We start from the raw sequence: 25,142 nt of genomic DNA on the forward strand, positions 1-25,142 counted from the left end.
GAATGTAGAGCATTGTCTTTATAAGCTGTGTCATGCCAATTGAGCTAGATGTTCCCCGAGACCATGGTCCCCACAGCCCTCCGCCCGGCAATTCAATCCCTCAGGGAGTTTAGATGCGTCTGTGGAGAATGACCCTTTTAATGAAGATGAGTGTTGCTGCAGTTTGGTAAGAAGTTGAATTTCTCCACCATACTCAAATGTAAACTATGGTATCACCATGCTTTTGTTGTGCTTCTGGGGCATTGCAGTAAAGCAAGGATAAGGAAAATTGGAATTGCTACAGATGTGCATGGATTGAAGTGTGGATGAATCTAAGGATGTCTGGTAAGAATTACCGTTTCTTTATCTCACAAATCAGCTTCTACTGGAATCCAAGAAAAAGTAATTTTCTATTAGCATCATTGCTCAGAAGACAAATACACTAATTAGATTTTTTAAGCTGTTGCTACCTGAGCTTCTTTGATATTATTATTAAGCTTCTTTGATATTATTTTTTAAATAGACCTTTTCTTCCTCACTATTATTTGTGAACTAAATCCACTTCCAAAAAAAGCTACCAGAATACTGAAAAGCTGTGTTGTGTGTAACTACTATTTTCATTGAGGCAGATATTCTACATTTAGAATCAAAGTATATTTGACCACAAAGGAACATAATTTGGCTTTTTATGGATGTTCCCAGTAAAAAAAAAAAAATCAATATTTTTATAAGGTTAATAAAAGTTGGTTCAAAGTAATTTTTTTTTTTTTTTGCCGTTGGATTCTAACAATAGTGCTCTGACCACTAGGAAAAACTTTTAGACCGATTTTATCTGCTTTTGATGGCAACACAATTGTTTTCTGAATGGGAAAATGACTCCTAAGCAAGAACAGTTTAAAGTAAGGGCAGAGGTAGATCCCTTCTCTTACTGGGACGTTGAAAGTTCACAAAGTTTACTCTTAGTAGGAACCATTAATATTTAAAATTGACCCTACTGAAGATCATTATGGTCATGGTAAGCTGGGTGTCCCATCCAATCAGAATGCTAAAAGATATTAATTAAAAAGCTACATTTGAGAAATATTTTTGAGAAATTTAAGTAGGTTTCTTTACTGCAGGGCTTCTCAAAGCCTTTAATCTCCTCATGTGCAGTATGGCTTTGCAAAAGGGAGATATTGTATGCAGCATTACTGAAATCTTTTAAAGCATGGAATAATTTTGCAAAACACACTCGGGAAATAGCATCATCAAGGATACATAACTGACTCTCTGAGGGAAGATGTTATTATACAGTAAAATCTGTGAAAGCAGGAACCTGTGTAAGGTCGAAACCTGTTAGGGATGGAAAACTCAAACGTTTTCCACTAAAACAATTACTTCTGCCTAATAAGTATTCTCTGAAAGCTGAAACCTGCCAGATGTGGAGGAAATCAGAAACTTGTTGGTATTGCAACCCAAATGTGAGGAAGTGCAGATAGGAAAGCTGGAAATAGTTCCAAGAAGTACGGGAGCCAGAGATGAAGCCTCAGTATTCTACTTCCTTTTGCATTGTTACTGTGTGTGACTGCTGCTGTGCATCACTAGCGTTCTCTGCACCTTGTTTTTACGCAAATAACGTACGGGTTATACCTTTTTTTTTTTGCCAACCGTACAATCCCCCCTAGCTATATGCCTTGTAGACGAGTTATTTGCGGAAAGATATGGTGAGTCTATTCTTTACATTTTTGTCCTTTTGTTTTTGGCCTGTAAATTTTTTCCAGCCAAGAACAACATCCATAAGTTAGGAAGAAGGTAAGAGATAGTAATAAATTCCTTTATTTTCATTAAAACCTAGGAAACCACACTTTTTTCCTTGTCTTGAGAGGTTTTACCCTTCTCCTTATCTTGAATTTTTAGTTTTCACTTTAGCTATTTGTAATTTTGACACATATTATTACAATTTTCAAAATACACTCCTTCATTTTCTTGAAATTCTTTCTTTCAAAATTCTTGTTTTGCCCAAAAAAATAGAGAAGCATTTCCTCACTTAACATAATCCGAATGTTGTGTTCAGTGTATACAAAAGAGAAACATTCTTCTCACACAGTTTTTTTCTTAAATATTTTACTGAAGTGTGCGTAAATTCCGTACATTTTTATAAGAACTTGTTTTCTTTTTTGTTTCTTTTTTTAAAAAAAGCTTATTCCTTCACAGCGCAATAGAAAAGGGGTAAGATTGCACCCTGTCAAAGTAAAAAACTTGCAAGACCTGGAAAATAAGGCAGTTCCATTGAGTTTCAGCTCTCACAGGTTTCACTGTATGTCTGTGAAAGGACAGTGAATATAGTACTCAAAGTGTCAACATTGGCTTTCTATATGTCCCTCATACTAAATCACTTACCAAATTTTATTGATTTATCTTTAGTAATTTTGCTTGTGTTGCTTGCATTCTCTTGCCACCATCCTAGTCCATGGTAATAATCTAATTTTTGCAAGTGTGGTTAGTTGAAGCTCCTCTTTACTGACACTACTGTTAAAAAGAACTATTTGACTTCTTTCTCTTGCAAAACTCTTCACATCGGGGACCTCTTAACTGTCATCTGAGAGTTCAACTCCATCCTAGACTCTGCGGTAGGGCAGCCAACCATCCCAGTTTGCCTAGGACTGAATGGTGTCCGAGGACATGGAATTTTCAGTGCTAAAACCCAGGAAGTTGGGGGCAAATGGGGACAAGTTGGTCACACTACTCTTGGACCAATTTTGACAAGGGACCTTTGGGCAATAGTCGTTTTATTACTAGTTTCATTAATGCACTTGAGACTTGGATTCAGAAACTGAATTCTTACTTGGTGTGGTCAAATGAGCTCCTTTATGTAGCCTTTTGTTTTGGTTCTTTGGAAAAACAGCTTAAGAGATTTTCCTCTAAGCCCTGAGGAGTTACCTTTCCCCTAGTTTTCTACCCCAGAGGGTCTGTTACTTTTGCCAGGTTGATTGACATTTCCTCGGTAAACTGTAAACACCTTGGTTTGATACTTTTTGTCTCCTCCTGGGCTAGCAACCTATCCTGTGATTGGTGTGCACCTTGCAGGGATTGGTCAATAGACAATGGAAATGAGGTGAGTTGTAGCCTACTATGCAAATGAAGTGTCTGTGGCCTACCAAGAGGGGATTGGTCAGTTTGTGGTTCCCCACTGGGAGGGGCTGTGCCTTGAAATTAACAAGGGGTTAGGGTCACTATGAGTAGGAATTGACTCGACAGCAGTGGGTTTTTTTGGCTTGTGCATTTAAACAGCCAGCCCCACAGAGGTTTTTTAGAGACAGAAAGAATCAGGAAGAGAAGCAGCAGGAAGAAGCAGAAGTAGAAAGGGAAAGAAGCAGAGAGAGAAAGGAGGGAAAGAACCTCGAAAAAGAGCTGTAACATGGGTTAAGGGCTGTAACACTGAAGACAGTGATAGGCCTGGAAGGAGCCCAGTGGCAGAGCTGGCGGTGACAGACGGCAGAGCCAAGAGGAGCCTATCCTGAGAGGGTCTAGAGGAGTCTGACCAGAAGGGGCTTGGAGGAGCCTGTCCTCAGGGGGCCAAGAGGAGCCTGTCCTTAGGGGTTTGAGAGGAGGCCTGTCCTAAGAGAAACAGAGAGAAAGAGAAAGAGATTGAGAGAGAGAGGGAGGGAGACTTCCACAGCAGAGAGAGCTGTCCTGCACTGAAGAAGGGAGGCTTTGCCTGCATGCTTCCTGATCCTGATCCTGAGGTATAGCCTCTTGATCCTGATCCCGAGTCGTACCCTGTTTATTAATAAACCACTTAACTGTAAGTATGGTCTCTGAGTTCTTTGTGGCCACTGTAACAGATTATCGAGCCCAGAAGAGAAGTAGAGAGTGTCGTGGGAGGGACAACTGGGGTCAGAACTGGTAAAAAGTGTGGACAGTGGAGGTATGTCTGACTTCTACCTCATAGGAATCAGCTTTGGGCTGAGCTGGGTCATTATCCACCATGAAGTTAGACAGGTTCAGACACTACTACTACTACTCCCACCATTTTACACTTGGTACCCCAATTCCACTGACTATTCCTCTTTGTTTCCCTATGACTTTTACTGTTTGGAAGGCCAATTCTTATAGCATCACCATTTCCTTCAGAGACTGGAGTCCTGATGTTGAATTATAGTCTCTATAGACAAATCTGTCAGTTTGCTGTGGCTTGCTTGTTGCTGTGATGCTGGAAGCTATGCCACAGGTATTTCAACTACTAGCAGGGTCACCTATGTTGGACAGGTTGCAGACTAAGCTTCCAGACTAAGACAGACTAGGAATAAGGACTGGGTGATCTACTTCTAAAAAAATTGGCCAGTGAAAATCTTATGAATAGCAGCAGAACATTGTCTGGTATAGTGCCAGAAAATGAGCCCCTCAGGTTGGAAGACACTCAAAATATGACCAGGGAAGAGCTGCCTTCTCAAAGTAGAGTCGACCTTAGTGACATAGATGGAGTAAAGCTTTTGGGACCTTCATTTGCTGATGTGGCACGACTCAAAATGCGAAGAAACAGCTGCAAACATCCGTTAATAATCAGAACATGGAATGTACAAAGTATGAATCTAGGAAAATTGAAATCATCAAAAATGAAATAGAATGCATAAACATAGATATCCTAGGCATTAGTGAGCTGAAATGGACTGGTATTGGCCATTTTGAATCAGACAATCATATGGTCTGCTATGCTGGGAATGACAGCTTGAAGATGAATGTTGTTCCATTCATCGTCAAAAAGAACATTTCAAGATGTATCCTGAAGTACAATGTTGTCAGTGATAGGATAATGTCCATATGCCTACCAGGAAGACCAGTTAATACGACTGTTATTCAAATTTACCCACCAACCACTAAGGCCAAAGATGAAGAAACGGAAGATTTTTACCAACTTCTGCAGTCAGAAATTGATCGAACATGCAATCAGGATGCAGTGATAATTACTGGTGATTGGAATGCAAAAGTTGGAAACAAAGAAGAAGGATTTGTAGTTGGAAAGTATGGTCTTGGTGATAGAAACAATGCTGGAGATCGCATGATAGAATTTGGCAAGGCCAGTGACCTATTCATCCTCGCCAGATGGAATACACAAGAATCAAATCGACTATATCTGTAGAAAGAGACGAGGAGAAGCTCAGTTATTGTCAGTCAGAACAAGGCTAGGGGTTGATTGCAGAACAGACCATCAATTGCTCATTTGCAAATTCAAGTTGAAGCTGAAGAATGTTAAAACAAGTCCATGAGAGCAAAAATACAACCTTGCGTATATCCCACCTGAATTTAGAGACCATCTCAAGAATAGATTTGATGCAATGAACACTAATGACTGAAGACAGGTGAGTTGTGGGTCATTAAAAAGACAGGAAAGAAAAAAATACCAAAATGGATGTCAGAAGAGACTCTGAAACTTGCTCCTGAAGGTAGAGTAGCTCAAGTGAATAGAAGAAATAATAAAGTAAAAGAGCTGAACAGAAGATTTCAAAGGACGATTCGAGAAGACAAAATAAAGTATTATAATGAAATTAGGAACGACCTGGAGTTTGAAAACCAAAAGGGAAGAACACACTTGACATTTCTCAAGCTGAACTGAAGAAAAAATTCAAGCCTTGAATTGAAATATTGAAGGACTTTATGGGCAAAAAGGATGGCACAGGACTGGGCAGTGTTTCTTTCTGTTGTACATAGGGTAGCTATGAGCTGGAACCAACTCGATGGCACCTAATAACACAACAGCAACAATCGGCAAAACATTGAATGACAAAGGAAGCATCAAAAACAGATGGAAGGAATACACAGAGTCACTGTACCAAAAAGAATTAGTCAACGTTCAACCGTTTCAGGGGGTAGCATATAATCAAGAACCAGTGGTATAGAAGGAAGAAGTCCGAGCTGCACTGAAGGCATTGGGGGAAAAACAAGGCTCCAGGAATTGACGGAATACCGATCGAGATGTTTCAACAAAAGGATGCAACGTTGGAAGCAGTCACTCATCTATGACAAGAAATTTGGAAAACAGCTACCTGGCCAACCAACTGGAAGAGATCCATATTTGAGCCCATTCCAAAGAAAAGCAATCCAACAGAATATGGAAATTATTAAACGATATCATTAATATCATGTACATGTAAAATTTTGCTGAAGATAATTCAACAGGGAGCTGCCAGAAATTCAAGCTGGATTCAGATGAAGACAAGGAATGAGAGATATCATTGCTGATGTCAGACGGATCTTGGCTTAAAGCAGAGAATATCAGAAAGATGTTTACCTGTGTTTTATTGACTATGCAAAGGCATTCAACTGTGTGGATCATAACAAATTAAAGATAACATTGTGAAGAATGGAAATTCCAGAACACTTAATTGTGCTCACGAGGAACCTGTACATAGACCATGAGGCAGTTGTTCAAATAGAACAAGGGGATACTGTGTGGTTGAAAATCAGGAAAGGTATATGTCAGGGTTGTATCCTTTCACCATACTTATTCAATGTGTATGCTGAGCAAATAGTCCAAGAAGCTGGACTATATGAAGAAGAATACAGCATTAGGGTTGGAGGAAAACTCATTAACAACCTACGTTATGCAGATGACACAACATTGCTTGCTGAAAGTGAAGAGGACTTGAAGCACTTACTGGCGAAGATCACAGACTACAGCCTTCAGTATGGATTACACCTCAATATAAAGAAAACAAAAATCCTCACAACTGAATCAATAAGCAACATCAGGATAAACGGAGAAAAGATCAATGTTATCAAGGATTTCATTTTACTTGGATCCACAGTCAACACCCATGGAAGCAGTAGTCAAAAAATCAAAGGACATACTGCATTGGGCAAATCTGCTACAAAAGATCTCTTTAAAGTGTAAAAAAGCAAAGATGTCACTTTGAGGACTAAGGTGGGCCAGACCCAAGCCATGATATTTTCAATTCCCTCATGTGCATGCTAAAGCTGGACAATGAATAAGGAAGGCCGAAGAAGAATTGATGTTTTTGAACTACGGTGTGGGTGAAAAATATTGAATATACTATGGATTGCCAGAAGAACAAACAAATCTGTCTTGGAAAAAGTACAGCCAGAATGCTCCTTAGAAGCAAGAATGGCAAAACTATGCCTCACATACTTTGGACATGTTATTAGGAGGGACCAGTCTCTGAAGAAGGACATAATGACTGGTAAAGCAGAGGGTCAGAGAAAAAGAAGGCCTTCATTGAGATGGATTGACACAGTGGCTGCAACAATGGGCTCAAACACAGCAACGATTGTGAGGATGGCACAGGACTGGCAGTGTTTTGTTCTGTAGTACGTAGGGTTGCTATGAGTCGCAACCGACTTGATGATACTTAACAACACCAATAGCATAGATAAAGCAGCGAAGGCAATGGTGGTTCAGTTATAGAATGCTTGCTCAGTGTGGGGGAGACCCGATTTGATTCCCTGCCAGCGCACCTCATGGGCAGTCGCCTACCATCTGTCATTGGAGGCTTACATGTTGTTATGATGCTCAACAGGTTTTAGTAGAGCTTTCAGACTAAGATGGACTAGGAAGAAAGATCTGACGATCTACTTCTGAAATTCAGCCATTGAAAACCCTATGGATCACAATGGTCTGATCACGGGGTGGGTCAGGCCTTGGCCAGCATTTTTTTCTGTTGTGCATGGGGTTGCAATGGCAGCTAACAACAACAACATAGCTAAACCCAGGAATTTGTTATTACAGCACTTCTCTGGCGATAACTGTTTTTTAATATCTGAATATATATCTGTTTGTTATGTAAACTTCCAACAATTGTCTGCCTCATTTGAGGGTTTTTTGGGGCTTTTAAGATTCTGGCAACCCTGAGTCTCGTCTTCTCTATTGCTGGATCTGCTCAGCTCTGTCAAATCAAGGTTCATTGTATGGAACCAGATTTGCAGGTTTAGGAACTCTAACTTATTGCCTCACTCTGCAGTTTTCTTCTTGGTAATTGATTTAAAACATTGTTTTTTTTTTTTAACAGGAATTTAATTAACATACAGTAAAATGCACTGATATTAAGAGTTACACTTTGAGGAATTTTGACAAATACAAACAGCCATGTGATAACTCACACCTCTATCAAGAGGTAGAACATTTTATCACTCCAGAAAGTCCTCTCTTCCCCTAAGCCGGCCTCAACCATTCATCCTCCTACTAGGCAACCATAGTTTTGAGTTTCATCATCATATATATTAGTTTTGTCTGTTCTAGAAATTTATATAAGTGGATTCATATATATATGGATTCATATATATCTATATATTTTCATACACACACAAACACACACACACATACTCTGTTTTTTTAATCAGCATAATGTTTTTGAGATTCATCTGTATTGTTGCATGTTTCAGTAGCTCATTCTTTTTCGTTATTACATAGTATTCCACTGTAGAATATACTACAGTGTGTTTATCCATTCTCTTGTTGACAGACAAGTTGTTTCCAGTTTTGGCCTAATATAAGTAAAATCATTATAAACATTTATGTACACTTTTTTGGGGGACATGTTTCTCTTCTCTTGGGTGAATACCTATGAGTAGAATTGTTGAGTCATATTGCAGTTGTATGTTTCTCATTACAAAAACTGCAAAACCATTCCCCAAAGTAGTGTTTTCATTTTTTCACTTCCACCACTAATGTAGGGAGTTCTGGTTGCTGTATATCCTTGTTATTAGTTGGTGTTCTGCGTCTTTAATTTTAGCCATTTTGGTGGATATTAAGTGGTATTTCATTGTGGTTATAATATTGTATTTCTCTGATGACTAATGATGTTGAATACTTTTTCATATGCTTATTGACCAGTTATACATCTTCTCTGTTAAGTCTTTTGCCTATTGAAAAAGTGTTGTTTTTTATTATTATTGAGTTATAGGAGATTTTTGTATACTCTAGATTGAAGTCTTTTCTCAGATATGTGTATCGAGTATTTTCTTCTAGTCTGTGACTTGTCCATTCATTTTCTTAATGGTGTCTTTGGATAAGTGGAAGTTTTTAATTTTTGATGAAGTCCATTTTTTTCCCAATTATGGTGAGTACTTTTTGTATCTTAATAAAACTGTCTTCTCTAAGGTAAAAAAAAAATTATTTCTTCTAATTTATTTTATATATTTCTTCTGATTTTATTTTAATAGCTTTACCTTTTATGTGTAGTTGTACAATTCATCTTAAATCAATTTTTGTGTTCATAATATGAGGTAAGAGTTAAAGTTCATTTTTTCCTCACTGTTATCTGGGTATTGGGAATTGACTTTTGATATCCAAACTTAGAATAAAATAACTTAAAGACCAGAATGCTAATTACATTGTGTGATAAAGTTGTTTGGCAAATCATGCATATTCTTGCATGAGACATAGTTGTCTCTGTAGGTAGCCCCATTGCCAAGACTAAAATTACTCAACTGATTATTATAGAATTTAAACTAGAACAATGGGACATCCAAAAAACTTGTCCAATGAACTGGACTCAGAGAAAACTCACCCAAATCTTTCTTTTTCTTGATTTCTTCCTGAAAACAAACAAACAAAAACCAATAGTAACGATAACAATAGCAATAACAAAGCCTTACATGGTCCCATGCAGTTTTATGATGTGTTTCAGCGTCAGTAATCACTGCTTCGCTTACATGGGTTGTGTTGTATCTTTTCTGTGTGAAAGAAACTCTTTCATTTGGAAGAAGCTACTTATTCTCATAAGCATGGTAGTTCCAAACATAATATAGAATGGTACCTTAATCAGGACTACTTGATTGCAATAGGCAGAAACCCCCCTCAATGAGTTTAAGCAAAAAATGAATTGGATTAGATTATGTAACTTGAGAATTGCAAGGGGTGGGACTGGCTTTAGGCAAGGTGAGAATCAGAAATTCAAAATATATTATCAATGTTCTGTCTCTTTTTTTTTTCTTGACTCATCATTTTTGTTTGGATTTATTTCATCTTTGGGCAGGTTCTCTTAATATAGTGGCAAAGATAGTCTCCAAAAGTTTTAAAATTGTTCTGTCTTACAGTTAACAATGCTGTGAAGAAAACATCTCTTTCTCCCAGTGTCCAAATTGCGGTCCTCCCTACCCACCCCCCCGCCACCCCGGTAAAAAAAAAAAAAAGATTCTGATTAGCTCTGTTTGGTTATGTGTTGTTGGGTGCTGTAGAGTCGATTCTGACTCCATGTGGCAGAGTAGAACCACCCCATAGGATTTTCTTGGTTGTAGTCTTTATGCAAGCAGATCACCAGGCCTTTCTCCCACAGAGCTGCTAGGTGGATTTGAACCACCAATCTTTTGGTTAGAAACCAAGCCCTTAACCATTATGCCACTAGGGCTCTTTGCTTGGTTAGGTAGCTATTTCTTCTTTGCTATTTACTTACTTACTTATTTTTAAATAATATTTTATTGTGTTTTTGGTGAAGGTTTGAACAGCAGTTTCGGTTCCCCTTTAACAATTTCTACACAAAATGTTCAGTGACGTTGGGTACATTCTTCACAATGTGTGAACATTCTTATTATTTCAGTTCTGGATGTTCCAGTTCAATTAATCTAGTTTCCCGTCCCCTTATGTCTATTTTACTAATTCTTAAACAGGCAGATGGGATATCCTTATGATACACAGTTCCACCAGTGGGGCCAGGGTGGCTCTCTAAAGGAGAATATTCTGTTACAGAAAAGGGGAAAGCATAATGGCAGCCATGAATAGTTAAAACTGTGATGACATTCATTACAAAGAGTGATAGGTGCCAACCTTGCTTATAGATTTTGGAGTGGGTTTTACTACTTAGGGCTTTAATTACTCATTTCAGTAATATTTAGAAGATTAAAATAGTCCTTTAGGTCTATTCTACATGTGTAGGAAAATTAATTTCTTAAAATTTGGTCATGTAACACAGTTTAGTTTTAAAAAAAAAGTCACCTAAATGTTGCCATTCACTATTGGATAAAACCAAACTCCTTATTTAAGGAGTAAGATGACCCTTTTCAATCCAACTCAATATGTTTGAGAGATCAAAAGAAAAAAATAGATTTTTTTTAATCCAGAAAAAAAACAATAGTTACTGACTAGGATTACTGTGTGTGCCAAGCACTGTGCTCATGCACAGGTAGTTGCACTTGCTATACAAACTCCCACAAGGATATCTGTTTCCTTTCATTTGGCATTTATCATAGTGTATTTTTTTATTACTATGATCCTATGAATATATACTGACTCATATCTGTCTGTACCTTAGCCTCTTTATTTCTCATTGTCTTCCCTGATAGTTCCCCCTTTCAGGAGCATATTAATAGTCTTACATATGGTAGATGATTGGTAAATACTTATGGTTAATTGTAATTATCTGAGGTTATATAATTCTTTTTACCAGCTATCATTGAAGCTTTTTAATTTCTAAAATATTATGACATGTTAGGTTTTGAGATATCCAATATTAAAGCAGATAACCTTTGTTACGATATTACATATTTGAACTTTGTGTTGGGAAATAAAAACACTTAACTGCCTCAAACTTTTTTCAAAGTGCTTTCCAATAAAACTGTATTTAATCTAGAAGCCTCGCCTGAATTCTATCAATATTATCAATGATGAGTCTTTGAAAGAAGAGTTTTAAATGAATAAATAAAAGTAACTTCTTACTGTCAAAAGTATGGGGTTGTATTTAGCATCCCTGTGTACCAGTCTATAGATTTAATGAGATGCATGTACTCTGTTCTGGGCTCTGAAGATATTCAGGAATATTTCTTGTTCTCCAAGCAAGAAGTTCTCCTTTCCTTTATAAATGCAAACTTTGATATGTTACATTTTCCATTTCATGGCTTTAACCCTTGTAAGAATTATAGTAAGGATGGATTTGGTTTTATAAATTTTTTTTTTTGCCAAATGACTCAATAGAAAAATTAAAATTATTTGATACTTTTAATTCACTTTCCAAAAATGTATGATTTTGATAAATTATAATCATTAAGGACAACAGAATACATGTGAAAAAATATGCATTGAAAATTTTCATTGTGTAAAAAATATTTTTAAAAAAGTCAGACAAATTTGATAAATTCATTTTTTTAAATAATGAAGGTAGTCACTACTTTTATTCCAAGAAACTATTATTTGTGGATATTAAAATTGTATGGGGATTTAAAAGAAATACTCTAATAACCAAAAACCAGGGCAAATTCATTAAATAAAATTGAAATATTACCCCAAAATAGTAATAATGCAACTTGCATCAGTTTCCCAGAGAATTATCTGCAATTAAAAAATTTAAAAGAACCCCGATTTGTTTACTCAAATTATCAATATTTTTGATAATTGTAATTTTAAAGTTGCAATCTGAGCATCAGTTTGGTGAGCTTTGATCGAGCGAGTATTTATTCAGGAATTGTATGTAAAACAAGGAAACAGAGAAGAGGAACAGAGCTGTACAAATGACCTCTGGGGTTCAGGAGGGACTCCAATTTCTCCTTTGGGGTTTCTACAATCTTTTGCTTGTCTTGACATTTAGAGATCGCGTATATCTCTTTGTGCTGTTTGTAAAAACCTGAGATAGTTGAAAAACAGATTGAACGCATTTCCAGTGGTGTTCTGATTTGCCTGTATTTGTTCCTCAGTACCGCTGTGCAAACGGCCGGATCTACATAGAGGAGATTATTTCTCCTGGTTGTGCAGACCGGCTCCTTGATATCGTAGTTACCTTGCTGACGCTGGGTGCCCACGAACTCTATTCCTTCACATTTTGCCTGGTCCTCATTTCACCGGAAAACACCGTATCTGTAGCCGCACCTAGACTTTTTCCTCTTTTCCCTTTCCCCCTCCTACTCCTCCCTAGACCTCTGTGGGCTTTGACGTCACGTGTGCTCCTTTCAGTTGCCATAGCAATCCCATTCCCCAAGCCCTTTAACCGTCTCCTCTGGTAGGTTTCCACAATGGTACAGGCAGCATCACGCTGCACAATGGTTTCCAGGCAGTGAAAGAGGGTGATTCAGCAAGGCACTCTTCTTTTTTTAAAACCGACCTTTCTCATTTTATTTTTATGGGGGTGGATGGTGCTTGTTATATGCTTACCTTTTTCTTTTCTTTTTACGTTTTTACAGTTTTCTTTTTTTCTCCTCACGCCTCAATTTCCAGGGGCTTTGAGTGACTTTAAGATTGAATTTTCTTGTAAATTACCTATCCATCGTTAATTTTAAGCAATCTCTCCACTTCCAAAGAATCTCTTCGTTATTACAGTTTGGAATGTGGTTAATGAAAGACAAGTAGGGAGATTTTGGGGGCAAACACTGCCGGATCAGGATCGTAGTTCTCAGGCACGGAATGGTAGGTGGCTCTTTGCTCATTCCGGGTTCTAAACTGTTTCTGGAGGGTGGGATGATGGCTATTGATTACTCCTGGTGGGGCAGGAGAGCGAGTGATGGGAGGAGGGGAGAGATGGGGTGGAAAGCAGGTTAATGAAGTGAATTACCGCTGAGGAAAGAAGCCACCAGCCTTTGCCTCAGTGCGGAGCATCTTTCTGCAGACTTGGGCGTGTTGCAACCTCTCTGTTTGGAGTGAAGGGTGGCAGAGGGTGGGAGGGAGCATTCTTATTGTGACCAGGGGTTTTAGACCAATGCAGAGCTACAGGAGAGACAGAGAGAGACAGAGAGAGAGAGAGAGAGAGAGAGAGAGAGAGAGAGAGAAAGCAGCAGTGCTTGTTAGAAGTGCTGACCTCAGTCCCATTTCTGAGAAATGATATGGATTCCATAGGAAATTAAAAATAATGCCCTTAAGTATGCATTTATTTTTATCTCCTGAGAAGTGTAACTTAAGTAAATATTATGGGACATATTTACATATTTTAGTAGGGAATGATATATATTTTTAGCTGCAAAACTAATGGCATTACTCTTGCAGAGAGACTCTAGGCTAAATTTGGGCCAGAGAGAGAACACAGAACAGGGATCAGGTTAGAGTTAAGAAGAAAAATTGTCACTGCAGTCATATAGGTAAGGGTTCCCTTTAAGAAAGTGATCCGCTAGTCACAGCAGGCATCATTTTTTTTTTTTAAATTTAATGGCAAGGTTCCCAGGTATTCTATGCTGGGATACTGTGTCCCCTAGAAATGTCAGAGCTCCTTCTGCAAAGAAAAAAAAAAAAAGATATATTATTCAAAACTAGCGGGGCAATGTGTTTATCAGAATCTGTTTGTACAGCAAAATAAATGTGACTTACTGCAAAATCTTCAAGTAAATCAGGTGATAGATATTTTAAAAATATATATATGTATTTCTCTCTTTCTTTTTTTTTGTTCCTACATTTAAATCAAGGGTCTGTCTCTGCTTTTACCCCCTTAAAGAAAAAAAATACTTTCCAGGGCACTGAAATTTAGCCACAGCAAAAGAATGGCTTATCCCAGGGCAGTCTGCTCTGAAGCATCACAAGGCTGTTTACATGGACTGCCTTTGCTGCAGAGCCTCTCAGTGTCTTACAGCAGCCCTGCCTGCTTCTGCTGGGCTGACTATAACTTTCATGAAAGAACTGGAAAGAGGCAGACTAAGTCATATGGGGCACACCTCAGTTCAGATGGAAGGAAAATGGGTATAAATGCAGCAGACAATGCCAGCTCAAGGCCCAGTTTCTACCTCTGTCCCTAATCTGCTGGTTGTCGAACCCAGAAAAGTCTCATAGAATGCTGATCAACACCTTTAAAATGGTTGTAGGAATGATCATTCCTCTGAGAGAGGCGTCTGCAAATTTCCTACCTTAGGTGAGCTTCTATGTAAATATAGATGGTGATGCTCATGAAGGAGCTCACAAGCTTCCAGCTCACTTGGGAATCATTGGATTTTAGGGGCTGTACAGTTTGGAGCTATAGCAGTTTTGCTGCTTCTGGTATGTATTCCCCCTCTCTACCTTGATCTTACCCCTAAAATTGACATAAAGTACTGGATTAGCTTATTGTATCAAAGGGAGCAAGCTGGTTTTTCTCTTCCCTACCATGGAACTAGAAAATCAGATGACAAAGGTAGTATGACCTTAGATATTAAAGAGTCTGTATTTGCATATCACTCCTTGCTGTTGTAGTAAAGTATCTTTAATAGGATGGGCTCCTGAGCTTACAAAAATCTTGGCAGTTTCTGTAAAAAGATTCCTGATGATGAGGCAGTAAGAAATCACATGTAGAGTGGAAAAATCAGCTGCCTCCAGCTTCCTGCTTGCTTGCCCCAGAACAGCATCTGCTGTTGGGAGGAGTGTGTTTGCCATGCTGGAAAGCGATGTTTGTGAACAGATCCCAGAGGGACCGAGTGTGTTTTTGCTGTCATTGTCTGGTATGTCTGCAGCTATTAGTGTTTAATGATTTCGTAGCACATGTTCAATGTTTTTCAAGGTTAGAATGAACTGAGAGTTGATCAAGGCTGTTATAATATGTATATATATTTTACTTTGACAGAAACATGTGTAGAATTTCCCTTGTCAGTATATCCTATAGGAATAGCATAAACAAAACGAACCTGCTTAACCTAAATAAATTGAAAAAGACTACAATGTTTAAAGGCATACGTATATATTTTTTAAAGTTTTATTTTGGCTTCATGTAAATGAATCTATTTCTTTGGATATAGGCTTAGTTACAAAGTCTTTTTATACTGATGATATAAGATAAAGACAAATAGGTTTTTTGTTTGTTTGTTTGTTAAACATACTGGCAGATGCTTCCCTTCCTGCTTTAGTCCTGACTTCAGGTCATGTTTATAGCTAAAGGACTTTTAGTAGAACTGCTGTGTTCAAATCGAAAATGATTGCTTGGTTCCTTATTAGAATAATGGGCTCAAACCAAGAGAGACTTCCTTCAATTAGAATAAGTAAACAAATTGACATTTTAAATTCTTTCTCCATTTCCCCTACTATTTTCTTTTGTCGTCTTTTTTTAAGCTTTTGGTTGGACATTGCAACACTTAAGCAAAAAACAGGCACAAAGTGTCCAGCAATGCCAGGAATGGAGTAAGATGCTGTATTTGCTGCAGGCTTGCTGACGGCCTCACCTCTCTCTCCACCACACAAGTATCTGTTACTTGGTACTGTGGGACTAAGGACTCGTAGAAAAAGTTGCGCCCATAGACTGTTGGGAGGGAAAGGATTATTGGTAAAGAAGAACATGATCCATTTTGTTCCTTTAGCATATTAGATGTGTTTATTGTATTACATAAGTCTGAGATGAGACTGTAGTGCTGATTCAGATAAGAGATCATGCTGCATATTGATTGTTTGAAAAAGAAAATGTAATTTAGAATTGGAGCCCATGTTTTCAGAAATTTACCTATCTGTACATATTTTCATAGCAAAGTTGTAAGGTTTTTGATTAAGATTTTTCAGTTTGGGTAAATTTTGTCTTTCAAACAAATCAAGGCAAAGAAGGGGAAAATGAAAAATCTGTATGTTTTGGGTACTATTTTTTTCTGTATTTAATGGAGGGAAGCTTCATTTATTATTGTGTATCTTGGTGGAAACTCTGCTCAGTGGAAACCCCAGGTGATGTTAATAATCCCTAAATAGAAGCATTTTAGGTTTGAAAAGTAGACTTGAAACTTATACCTATTTTTGGTAAAGAATTTTGTAGTTTAATTGATATTTTGGATTCATAACAAGTCACTATGACCTTTCTCACTGATCTTTTCCCTGGTGACTGTGAGATGTAAAACTCATAGGATTATAGAGATAGTGTTCCTGGGAATGAGAATTAAAGGTCCGAATGGAAAAAAGTGACTGATGGCTCAGGAGCATCCCTAACCACAGCTGCTCTAAACCCCCGTATGGTGTGTCAGACTAAGACGAAGCTCCTCTATGGGGCAGTTAGGCCTTTGCAGAAGAGTCTGCTTAGTAATAAACGGTATTTTTGCTACTTTTTTTGTGGTGAAAAGCAGAAAACAACAGCAGTGACTTAAAAGTATTAGAAAGTCATCTTAGTGACTTGTCTTCATAGAAGTAAAAGTGCCTCCTGGTTTGTAGATGTTAACCTGCCTGGGTTTTCTGTGTACTTCCTGAAAATGGGAGCCCTGGCAGCGTACTGGTTCAGAGCTCAGGCTGCTAACCAAAAAGTCAGCAGTTCAAATTCACCAGCTGCTCCTTGGAAATCCTATGGGGCAGTTCTACTTTGTCCTATAGGGTTGCTATGAGTCAGAACTGACTTGATGGCAATGGGTTTTGTTTTTGTTTTTTAAGTAATTACCCACTTCTTTTACATTGGAAATAGGATATGAAAGTAATGATAGTGAAGTCAAGCTCTTAGGTCTGTTTACGTGGCAATCTTTAATCAGTGTCTTTACTTTCTCCACCACAGCACTTATCACACATCACAATAATTGCCTATTCAGTGTCTGTATCTTCTACTGAAGTCACTGGGTGGTATAGATCGTTAAGGCACTTGGCTGATAACCGAAAGTTTGGAGGTTCGAGTCCACCCAGAGACACCTCAAAAGAAAGACCAGGCATTCTACTTCAGAAAATTGAGCTGTAGAAAACCCTATGGAGCACAGTTCTACTTTGACACACGTGGGGTCTCCATAAGTCAGATTTGACTGCATGGCAACTGGTTCTGGTATCCTCTACTAAATTTGAGTTTCTGTCAGGGATTGACTGTGTCTGTCTGGCCCATCGTAAACTACAACCAAACACAGCTGCCACTGAGTCAGTTCTGACTGATGGTGACTCCACGTGTTTCAGAGCAGAACTGCACTCCATAGGGTTTTCATGGCTGTGATTTTTTGGAAGCAGATCACCAAGATTTTCTTCTGAGGTGCTTCTGGATGGGTTCGAACTGCCAATCTTTCTGTTAGAAGCTGAGTACTTATCCATTTGCACCACCCGGGACTCCATCCGTCACGTAGGGACACAATAAATATTGTTGAATGAATATCTCCCGTGTACATAGTTCTTTGCTAAGTGCTGTGAGAAAGAAGTTGGGAAGTGTAACCCAAAGATTCTACAGTGGGGAATTTATAGTCATTTGAGGAGATAAGGTATACACAGAAACTTAAATAACAATGACGGTGGCATATGATTAAGCAATCATATTAGTGGTTTGACAGTAAGTGCAACAGGAAGTCAAAGGAGAATGAAATTCACCTCCATTGAAATGATGGAGGTGACATTGGGATGACTGGGGCTGGAGGGTGGTGGGGAGGTATGCCTAGCTGCAGTTGTAAGTACCTGTCCAGGAACTAGACTTGCATCTGTAGTAGTAAGGTAGAGGTTTAATGTGAATACGGTGACCATACTTTCCAAACCAGAAATTAGAACTTATGGTTTTACAATGGAAATGGTGCATTGGAAACTGGCATAGTCCTGGAGAATAGGGTCCAATATAATGTTGAGAAGTAACAGGTGATCAGGTTGAAAAGCAGGTTTGAAACTAGATCATATTATGGATGATCATAAACACAGGTCCCTTTTCATCTTTAGTTCAACTTCAGTTTTGTTTTACTTTATTTTCACAGACTTCAGAGGTTTTCAAACTTCTCCTCTTCCTCTTCTGGGTAGCTATGTAACCCACTGTTCTAATGAAATCTTATAGGAAAAGCAGAATATGTAAATATACATATGTAAACATATGTGATAGTGGAGCTGCCCCAGTTGAGGAGGGTGGGGTGCTTTATATCATAAAATCAAATATACCAACCAAAATAACAATGACTAATTGGGTTTATGCTCAGATTTTAAAATATCTAGCTACTTTGGTGTTGATGACCGGAAAGTTCTTGTGCTTGTCATAAATTCTTAGCAGAGTTAACTACCTTGAGGATGTTTTACCCCATCCCCCCTTTGTGATCAATTTTCATTGATTTAAGTCTTTTTGTTTTCTAAATGCACGTGTAATTCTCATTTCAAACTTAAAATCAAACTCGCATGTCTTTTGATTTTGGTTTTAGGCTAGTGTGAGAAACACCAACAGCAGGACCATCTCCGATCTTCGTTATGGCAACTCATGCAAGAAGCTGTTGAATTAGACCCATTTCCTATAGATGAGAAATCATACGAGCAGTGGTGAGTTGCAAATTTAAAAATGTTCCGTATTGGGAAACGTATGATCTACGTATCCAATTTAAATATTCCATGTGGTTTAGTGTATGGATCTGAAGAAATACTGTTTCAAGTAATAGCAACTAAGAAAGTGAAAATCAGTAGGGCAGGGTGTTTAATTGATGGCACAGTACTACTAATACCACATATAGTAGTGCCAGGTCTTGAGATGCACAGGTGCATTGTATGATACCACGGGTGATCCCAGGCTGTGTAAGATGTAAGATGACTGTAAGTAATAATTTCATGTGACTGAGTAACAGTATTTTAAAGCGGTTCTTATAATGTGTAACATAATTCTATGTTCTATTGATTCACTCCTCTAGGAGAAAAATTGGTTCTGGGTAAAATTATGATGCTCAATTCCTTTCAACATAGTGTATGTGTGTGTGTGTGTGTGTGTGTGTATGTGTGTGTGTATATATATATATAACTTAACAGTTAAATCTTCAGAAATAAGAGAAATCATATCACAGTTTTATAAAGCTCAACTTGTGGATATTTTAGTCTACAAATTCTTTTGCTTAATCAAAACAATATTAAAAATAGATCCAGTTGCTTTGCCTTGCTGGAAAAATTTTGAAAGTGTCTTATTATTTTATAAAAATATCAGCACACACAGAATATCTTTTTTAATCAAATATTTGATGCTTCATAGAGACTGAAGTCAGTAATCAATAGACTCCAGCAGAGATGAATGAGTTATAATCTGTTAAGTAACATCTTTGAGAAATAAGGTATGACAGGGGTGCTTGTAAGACTTCAAATGAAGCTGTTTTGAACTGGTGATCAATATCTGTCTTTCACTTGCCTAGTGGTTATATAACTCTGCGCAGGTGTGAGCAGGGCTTTGAACAGGTCCAGTCCGTTCTGGTTAGAACCCCTGCTGAGAATTTGCATTTCTAACAAGTTCCCAGCTGATACTAATGCTGCTGGTTAGGGACCAATTCTGAGAACCACTAGTAGAGCAGTGGTTCTCAGAATTTATTATACATAAGAATCACCTGGAGATCTTGTTAAAATGTAGATTCTGATTCAGTATATCTGGGGTGGAAATGCAATTCCTTAGCAGGGGTTCAAACTGGAAAGAACTGGTTCAAAGCCCTGCCTGTGAGTTAACGCATAGCCTTTAATTGCAGAAAACTGATGAAAATAATTGTATATGGTTATTTCACATCAGGGTTTTCATCACTGCCTACAATGATACTGAGAAAGCAAATATCACAGTCATCACTATGCCGTGGTTAATCAAAATGTATTCAATGCACGTTTGTTATAAAGGGTATATCATATGTAATTGTCAATAACCAACCATTTTTGACCTAAAATAAGGTCAATTTTATATAGTTAAACCTAATACTTTGCACTACATGTTGCACTGTGTGATGTAGAAAAAATATGTTGACCCTAATGTAAACTTTTATCAATTAAGTAAACATTTATTGAGAATCTGTGATGTAGTTATCATGCACAGTTTTTGCGATAGATGAAAGACGCAGTCCCTGCCTTAAAGGAGCTTTCGGTCTAAAGAATGTGGTACTTACAATAAAATGTGCAATTAAAAGAGTAGATATATTCTAAAGGGTGTGGTACTTATAAAGTGCTAGGAAGTGTGTAGATTAAAGGAAGCACAGCAGGGGAGAATTTAACACAGGCTGGGGGTGGGGATTTATCAAGGAAGGCTTCCTAAAGGAGGTAATATTTTAGCTGAATGTTAAGAACAGTGAGAGGTTAGCCAGAAGAAAGGAGGAATCACCGCAGAGTGGGAACATTTGTCTATGACCCAGAGGCTTGAGAGAGCATGATTATTTGGGAGCAGTAGATACTATGACCAGAGCATAAATGGGAATGGCAGAGATGAAACTGAACAGGAGACATAAGGCTTTTTTTGACAAAGCTAATGTGTTTGGATTTTATTCCACAATGAAGAGCTATTGAAAGATTTTAAATAAGAGAAATACATGATCAGACTTATTTTAAATTATGAAATACATCATACACCTAGAAGATACACATACATACGTAGAATTTAAAGAATAATTATAAAGTAAAATTCTACAACCACCACCCATGTTAGGGAATATGGTCCCAGTAAACCTCTGTATGCCTTTTCATACCCCATCCTTTTCCTTCCCCATTAAGGGGTAACCACTAACCACTATCCTGCCTTTTGTTATACTCATCTCCTTGCTTTTCTTTGTAGGTTTTCCATCTGTGTGTGCATCTCTGAACAGTAATGCTCAGTTTTGCTTATGCTTGAACTCCATATACTTACAGTGTATATATATATTCTTGGAATCCCTGGGTATCACAAACGGTTAAGTGCTTGATTACTAGACAAAAGGCTGGCAGTTTGGATCTACCCAGAGCCGTCTCTGAAGACAGACCTGACAATCTGCTTCCAAAAAGTCACAGCCTTGAAAAACCTGTGGAACACAGTTCTACTCTGACACACGTGGGCTTGCCATGAGTCAGAATGACTTGTCGGCAACTAACAACAATATATATTCTTTTTTAAATTTTATTTTATTTATTTTGTTGTTGTTGAGAATATGTACAGCAAAACATACACCAATTCAAAGGTTTCTACATGTACAATTCAGTTACATTGCTTACATTCTTCGAGTTGCGCAACCATTCTCACCCTCCTTTTCTGAGTTGTTCCTTCCAAATTCACATGAACTGATTGCCCCCTGAAGTTCCTATTTAATCTTTTGAGTTGCTGTTGTCAGTCTGATCCCATGTAGATAGACCTTGAAAGATCACAATGCTCAAGGCAGTCATTCTTTACTAGTTAAGCTAAACTATTGTTTGGTTTTAAGAAGACTTCAGGGGATATTTTTGGTTTAAAGTATAACGGTTATCTCAGGGCAATAGTTTCAGGGGTTTATCCAGCTTTCATGGACTCCAGAAAGTCTGGAGTCCATGAAAATTTGGAATTCTTTTATGCATTTTCTTCCTTTTGAACAATATGTATTCTTAATCACCTGATTATTTTGCTAAAAATCGTGTGTGAGATTCTTCCATGTTGATGCATGAGTAGTAAATGTAGTTTATTCATTAAAATCATTTATAATATTCTACTTTATGAATATACCAACATTTACTTATCCAGTCTACTGCTGATGAACATTTGGGTTGTTTCTATATTACTTTATATGCTAATATAAACGTTACTGCTCATAGATTCTACTGCACATGTGCAGGAGCTTCTCTAGGATAAATATTGAGGAAAGGAAATGCTGAGGTTTTAGGTATGTGACACAATGTTTAAGAGATTGGCTGCTAACCAAAAGTTTAGCAGTTGGAATCCACCAGCCACTCCCTGGAAACTCTATGGGGCAGTTCTTCTCTGTCCTGTAGGGTCGCTATGAGTCAGAGTTTATTTGATGGCAATGGGTTTGGTTTTGTTTTCCTCCAGTTTTACTAAATAATGCCAAAATATTTTCCTAGTTGGTTTCATCAGTTTATAATCCCACCAGTAGTATACGAGAAGCTCCACATCCTCAACACTTGATTTACAAGTTCTTAGATTTTACCACTCAGTACATAATTGTACTCATAGAAGTATTAATTTGTATTTTTCTGTTTTCTAACGAAGAAGAAAGTTTTAATCTTTTTACTAGTCATTTGATTTTCCTCTTTTGTGAAGTGCCTGCTCAAGTCTTCATGAAATTTGTTTTTCAAAACAATAACTAGCATTTATTGAGTTCTTGGAGTACCTGACTGGTTAAGTGCTTGATTACTAGCCAGAATGTTGGTGGTTCAAACCTACTCAGAGGCACCTTGGAAGACAGGCCTGGTGATTAGCTTCTGAAAGGTCATAGCCTTGAAAACCCTGTGGAGCAGTTCTGCTCTGCACACATGGAGTCACCAGGAGTCAGAATCAACTAGAAGGCAACTAACAACAACAACAATTGAGTTCTTACTGTGTAACAGGCACTGTGCTACGTGCTTTATGAACATTAAATCCTTGTATCATCTCCATGATTTACAGCCAAGGAAACTAAGGTCTGGAGAGGTTAAATAACTTCCTGACATTTACACAGCTAAGAAGCAGTGGACTTAGTATTCAAGCCCAGGTCTTTCTGACTCCTGAGTTCTTCAGTTTTTCAAACAGTGTTTGGAGGGGGATTAGATTGCTATTGCAGTAATGCAGTTAAGAAATAATAAGTGCATAAACAAAGGAATTGCCACTAGGGCATATGTACAAAGTAACTGGACTTGGTAATGAATGCATTGGTTGATGAAGAGGGAGAATTTGAAAAGTCTCAAGTTTTAATACCTGTTCACTAGCTAGATTCAAAATTAATCATACAATGTATACCGTATTTTTATGCAAATAACATGTGCCTTGTAAGTTTGTTTTCCAACCTCTCTTTCCCCTTGTGAGGTATTTTCATAAGCACCGGTATGCTAAATTTTTTTTCAGGTTGCTGTAAAAAATTAGCATAATGTGCTTATGAAACTTCTCACGAGAGGAGGGAACAGTTGGCAAACAAATGTAGAAGGCGTGTGTTATTTGCGTAAAAATAACAGTATTTACATTCCAGGCATTGTGGTAGGTGATAAGAATAAATCTTATGATTCAATGATGCAGTAAGAGATTAATTTAGTTTATAGTATCATACATTTTAGGGTTTAAAGAGTTCATTTGGGCCAACTCTTCACTGTTTTAAGATGTGGATACTGGTGCTAAAATACATGTTACCAAGTGCCAGATTAAGAATAGATACCAGGCCTACAAAAAATGTAAAGAAATAAACAACTTCTCTAATTTTTAAATTAGTAAGTGAAAATACAATAAAAAAATTTTATTTCCTAAACATTTCTCAAATCAGTCCCCTTTGATCTAAATTTGTTGTCACTATCATAATTTAGACTCTCATCATCATCTTTCTCAGGTTTATTTAAAGTAGCCTCACATGTTATCTTCTTGCCACTTGTAATGGTTAAAGTTATGTGTCAACCAGCTAGGCAGTGATTCTCAGTGGTTCAGCAGATATGATGTAATAATCATCCGTAATGTGATCTGTTGTGAGCAAAGCCAATCTGTTGAAAGGGGAATTTCCTGGGTGTGGGGGGGGGGGTGCCCTGCATTCAATATATATGGATGTTCTGACAAAGCTCGCCCTCTCTCAATCCTGCATCTTACTTGTCATCCTCTGAACTCTGGTTCTTGGGATGTGAGCCAGCAGCCTGCCACCTGACCTGCAGATTTGGGGATTTGCCAGCCCCCACAGTCACGTGAGCCAACAGCCTGCTGTCCGACCTGCCGATTTTGGGTTCGTCAGCCCCTGCACCCACTTGAGACAGGAGAAGCCTCCAGCCTGATGCTTGACCCATGGATTTGGGACTTGCCAGCCTCCACAACTGTGTGAGCCATTTCCTTGGAGGGGGGGAGAACTCTCCGTATATATACGTATATATATATATGTATATATATACATATACACTTCACTGGTTTTGCTCCTTTAGAGATCCCAGCCTAAGACTCTCTGATTCTACCAATGAAGCCACCAGATGCTTTTATCTGATCTGCAGTTGTTTTTATGTTACTGCTGTGCTTAAAGGTTCTTTGATATTTTAAATGAATTTCCTTCTCCTTAAATTATGCCATCCACCTGTTCATCCCCAATTTAGACACTGATAACCTCTTAAATTGCTTCAGTTTCTTTTGCACACACTCAGGTGATTCTTACCTCTGTGATTTACTTTATACTGCCTAGTCTACTTGTAATTCACTCCACCCATCCTTTACTTAAGCAGCACTGGTGGCACAACAGTTAAGCGCTTGGCTACCAAGCTAAATGTTGGCTGTTCAAACCTACCCGGCTGCGCTGTGGGAGAAAGACCTGGAGGCCTGCTCCTTTAAAGATTTCAGCCTAGGAAACCCTATGGGGCAGTTCTACTCTGTCCCATGAGGTTGTGATGAGTTGAAATTGATTTGATGTCACCTAACAACAACCACAATCTCTTACTTACTTAGTTCTCAGTCATTCCTTAAGACTTTTGCTACTCAAATAAAGGTCTGGGGATTCAATGCATGAGCGCCATCAGGGAGCTTGATAGAAATGCATCTATGTCACTCCAATCTACTGAA

At 38.0% G+C, this 25,142-nt stretch overlaps 1 protein-coding gene across 5 annotated transcripts in view; it reads left to right on the top strand.

The window, feature by feature from the left end:
- Positions 1 to 12,898: 12,898 nt before the first annotated feature.
- MAPK10 (mitogen-activated protein kinase 10) overlaps positions 12,899 to 25,142 on the top strand; it is a 363,104-nt gene continuing 350,860 nt past the window's right edge. For 3 of the 5 annotated variants that reach the window (XM_004390409.2, XM_004390407.1, XM_023725324.1), the window contains exon 1: positions 18,887 to 19,003. The gene's annotated coding sequence lies outside the window, so the exon portion shown is untranslated. Of the gene's footprint in view, positions 13,304 to 18,886; positions 19,004 to 25,142 lie in introns of those variants that run through there. The other 2 variants (XM_004390406.3, XM_004390408.3) reach the window with 2 other exon arrangements.

Source organism: Trichechus manatus, unplaced genomic scaffold (assembly GCF_000243295.1).
Source record: "Trichechus manatus latirostris isolate Lorelei unplaced genomic scaffold, TriManLat1.0 scaffold00296, whole genome shotgun sequence".
NCBI classification, from domain to species: domain Eukaryota; kingdom Metazoa; phylum Chordata; class Mammalia; order Sirenia; family Trichechidae; genus Trichechus; species Trichechus manatus.